The sequence below is a fragment of the Gymnoscopelus braueri genome (assembly GCF_963280865.1).
Source record: "Gymnoscopelus braueri genome assembly, chromosome: 8".
In the NCBI taxonomy this organism is placed as follows: domain Eukaryota; kingdom Metazoa; phylum Chordata; class Actinopteri; order Myctophiformes; family Myctophidae; genus Gymnoscopelus; species Gymnoscopelus braueri.
Window position 1 is genome coordinate 42,739,620 of NC_137609.1, and position 5,000 is coordinate 42,744,619.

At 42.2% G+C, this 5,000-nt stretch overlaps 1 pseudogene across 1 annotated transcript in view; it reads right to left on the bottom strand.

Annotated features, from left to right (window-relative positions):
• LOC308091093 (actin filament-associated protein 1-like 1) overlaps positions 1 to 5,000 on the bottom strand; it is a 54,598-nt pseudogene that overhangs the window by 49,294 nt on the left and 304 nt on the right. The gene's annotated exons all lie outside the window — the stretch shown is intronic.

The following is a 5,000-nucleotide window of genomic DNA, read 5'->3' on the forward strand; positions in this document are numbered from 1 at the left end:
TGTTTGGTGGAGTGGTGGTTTAGTAGATGTTATTATCTTTTATCATTATTAATAAAGATCAGAGTTAAATGAACATGTCTGACAGCCACACTGACCCGCCCCAGTTCAAGCTCTTCAAACAAGGGGTCGGAGGTCAAACCTTCAAGTGGTCATAATAATAGCGACGCTCAGGGTTCAAGCGGTTAATTTGAATTATAATGTCCAGGATTGTGCTGTGTGTGCAGCACTCCTCCTCTTCCTCCTCTTCCTGCCTCTCCCACACTCCCAGAGGGGGATCTTTGGGGCCTCCTTCTCCTCCTTCTCCTCCTCCTCCTCCACGCCCGTCTCTCCTGCCCTTCCCTCGGCCTCCCTCTGCCTCTCCTCCCCTCCATCCCTCACTCATGCTTTGCAGCTTTCTTTCCAGTGGTGTAAAGTAACTAAGTACATTTACTCAAGTACTGTACGTAAATGCAATTTTGAGGTATTTTTTACTTTAGTGGAGTATTTCCAGTTTTCAGTACTTTTCAGTAGTTTTTTGAAAACTTAAGTTACTAGTTACTTTTTAGACTTTGATTATTATCGCAAAACACACTTCAGCCCTATGTATTTCGGCCATTTGAAAGTAGCAGATCTACAAGCTCACAATGCGTCGCATCGCGACGCATTGTGAGCTTGATTTTTTAAGATTTTTTATACATTTTGAACTTGTGAAATGGGACATTCTGCACAATGAGTACTTTTACTTTTGTACTTTAAGCATATTTTGAGACCAATACTTTTGTACTTACTCAGTGTGTGTGTACTCAAGTACATTTTGAATTCCGGACTTTCACTTGTAACAGAGTATCTCTACATTGCAGTATTGATACTTTTACTTTTTACTTTACATGTGAGTATACTTTTTCCACCACTGCTTCTTTCCTCCTTCTCTCACATGTCCCCTCGACCCCCCTTCTCTCTCTCTCTCTCTCTCTCTCTCTCTCTCTCTCTCTCTCTCTCTCTCTCTCTCTCTCTCTCTCTCTCTCTCTCTCTCTCTCTCTCTCTCTCTCTAGACAGTCATCCTCTTCAAACAGGGGTCAGGGTTTAACCCCCCCCCATGTCAGAGACAAAAGTCTGCTTCAAACTTCATATTTTTCAGGAAAACAGCGGATGATGTCAGCCCCCAGCCTGGGGTCTTCACATTCAGACACACACACGCTCGCTCAGACACTCGAAAATAGACCCCTCTGCACAGATTTAGTGAAGAATTCACAGAGAAACAGCTGGCGGGTGGGGTGGGCATGGCAGGCCTGCATTTCTTCCTGCATTCTTCCAGCCATCTTATCAGTTTGTTGAGATTATAGCGGCTGGTTGAGGAAATAGAGGAGATGGCATATTATCGGTGGTGGAAAGTAACTAAGTACATTTGCTAAAGTACTGTACTTAAGTACAATTTTGATGTACTTTTACTTTACTAGAGTATTTCCAATTGTAGGGTTGTAGTCGAGACCACCTAAAGCGAGTCCAAGTCAAGACCAAGTCCGAGGGGGGGGGCGAGTCCGAGTCAAGACCGAGTCCGGAAGGCCAGGGAGGGGGTCGAGTCGAGACCGAGACCGACAGGAGGCGAGACCGAGACGAGACCGAGACCAGATTTAAAAAATATATATATTATTTGATAGCTGTCCATAAGCACCAGACAGCTCTCTTATAATGTTAATGTGAATGGGCTCCTCATAATATGTGTTTTAAAAAATTAGCATTTTAGTGACTTGGACTCAAGTGGACTCGTGGGGGTAGAGTCCCAAGTCCCTTAGTCCGAGACCGAGTCAAGACCGAGTAAAATCATGGGCGAGACCGAGACGAGACGAGTAAATCAAAATGCGGACTCGACTCGAGACCGGTCTCGAGTCCTACAACCCTATCCAATTGTCTATACTTTTACTTCTACTCCACTGCATCTCAGAGGAAAATATTGTACTTTTATTCCACTACAATTGTTTGAAAACTTTAGTTACTAGTTACTTTGCAGAAATAAATATATTACATTATAAAACATACATTAACCACTTTAGCACTATTTCATACCTAAGCTCACAACGCGTCACGACGCGTTGTGAGCTTGTAGATCTGCTGTTTTCAAACATTTTAGTACTTTTACTTTTGGTACTTTAAGTACATTTTGATACCAATACTTTTGTACTTTTACTCAAGTACATTTTTAATTCCAGGCTTTTACTTGTAACAGAGTACTTCTACATTGCAGTATTCATACTTTTACTTAAGTAAAACATTTATCACTGCATATTATGAAGGGGTAGTCAAAAACCCACAATGCCGCGGTGTTACCAAGACTCGCGTTTTTTTTTGAGTGGACATTCTTATGCATATAGTGACCTGCTGTACAACAAGGACAATCATTCTATTTATAAATTGTGGAGATTACTGTGTTTTGGACATTCAGATGACGTGCACAGTCACACTGACTAGACACGTGCACGCAAACAGACGTGCACGTATACTGTATATGCGCAAACACACAAATTGCCTTGCCTTTCTAATCTTTGTTTGATGTTTTTCCAGGCAGTGTGAGATTATTATTATATACAAATTGCATCTCATTACACAGCAGCTGTAAAATTGTACACAACATGACACAGGGGAAGACCTGACGCCAACTACTTTCACTCACCAAACCCTGATACTGAAGTCAGGGTTTGGTAAATTGATGAGTTAATCAAACTAATACATTTAATCAATTATTCAACCCATTAAGACCGGGAACACATTTGTGTCATTTTAAGATTTGAGCCAAAAAATGCATTAGTTTACACTTTGGCTATTCACAAATAGCAGATATACAAGCTCTAAAAAAAATCCCTGGAACAACATATTTTGAGATGGGGGTTCGCGGCCAAATACATATAATTTTGGGGGTCCATGACATGAAAAAGCTTGAGAACCACTGATGTAGCAACATAGGTTTTTGCACAAAAAAAAACTGTTAAGATTTAGAAGACATTTTGTAGAATTTGCCTCAGGTTTTAATGGGCTAAAAAATATTAAATAATAAAAACGTGTATAATTGTAGTGGAGTAAACGTCCTACAATATTTGCCTCTGAGATGTAGTGGAGGATAATGTATAAACATTTATGTATAGTTAAAGGAACTCAAATTGTACTTTAGTACAGTATTTGAGGAAATGTACTTAGTTACTTTCCACCCACGGCTTAGAACTGTGTTATTATGAAAGGCTGAATGTGTGGGAAAAGCTGGGCCTGCTGACTGAGTCCCTGGCTGTGAAATACACCGGACTGGGGAAGGAGGGGAAAAAAGAAAAGAAACAAAGAGTAGTTGTGTGAGGAAGGTCTAGGGAGTTTTCTTTTTATGAGACAGAGGAGAGAGAGGAGGAGGAGGAGGAGGAGGAGGAGGAGGAGGAGGAGGAGGAGGAGGAGGAGGAGGAGGAAGGAAGAGAGGCTGGGAGAGCCCGAGGAAGAGGAAGAGGAAGAGGAAGGGGAAGAGGAAAGGGGAAGAGTAAAGGAGCCATGGTGGAGGTCAAGGTTTATGACAGCGATAGGGAGAGGGCTGTGTGTGTGTGTGTGTGTGTGTGTGTGTGTGTGTGTGTGTGTGTGTGTGTGTGTGTGTGTGTGTGTGTGTGTGTGTGTGTGTGTGTGTGTGTGTGTGTGTGTGTGTGTGTACGCACGCATGCACACGCACACGCACACGCACACGCACACGCACACGCACACGCACACGCACACACACACACACACACACACATACACACACAGACACAAACGCACACACACGCACGCACGCACGCAGCACACACACGCACGCACACGGACGCACGCACGCACACACGCACGCACACACGCACACGCACACACACACACGTGTCTTGCTCAAGGACACTTCGACACATAGCCAGGAGGACCGGGGATCGAACCTGGATCCTCTCTACCTCTTGAGCCACTGCTGCCCCGATCGATCGATTGATCGATCGATTGATCGATAGACAGATATCCCATACATATTACATATTGCAACTGCGTTAATACATATCCCACTCAAAGCCTATCTCATATACTGTATATTAGTTATTAGTTATTTATCTTATTTTTTAATTACATTATACATCATTTATTTAATTAAGTATTCATTTATTATCTTTTTTAAATTATATTATACATTATTTATTTGTACTTATTTTTAATGCGACCTGCCTAGCATGCACTGCATACACGACATTGTTTCCTCCCCTTTCCAGCCACCACCAGTCTGAGCACAGAGCTGCCATTCAGCTCCAGCAGCTCAGCTTCCAACGGGGCAGCAAGCAGCTTCCACTATGAGCATCCGCTTGCATCATCACTGTGTGATACCTGTTGAATACCTCAGGACCCTCCCCTCCATCCCCTCACACTGTGGAGGTGTGGATGACATCATACACGCGCTCATACTGTAATCTGTAGCAGCCCCTAGAATGGCTGTGATATGAATACATAATATACACAGCCACAGCCATTATGATATGAATTCTTCTAGTTTCTAGTTTTAGGATTTATTTATTTAGATTAAATATTTTTTCTACGCTTATTTATTATTTTATGAATCTCTACTGTTTTTAACTATAGGACTTTTTCCCCCCGAAAGCTGCTTGCAGATGGAAAACAAATGACTAATACAGCAATCTTGAATCTTTTGAATACGTACATTATACACAGCCATATATCACATCCATGCCCTCCCCCGGGGGAGGGCATGGATGTGATCTATCGCTGTGTATATATTAATATCACATTAATACTGTACATCTATCATATGCTGTACGTATATATACACAGACATAGATTACACCGGGAGGGCATGGGTGTGATCTATGTCTGTGTATATGTAATGTAATGCATGTATTAATATTATCAGCCAATCTATAGGGGCTACTGTAGTGCTGTCTACCCGGACAGATGCGCTCCGTCCTGGGGCTGGAATTAATGTTTGAACCGATGGATCGGAACTATACTGTATAGTCTATAACCGTTACAAA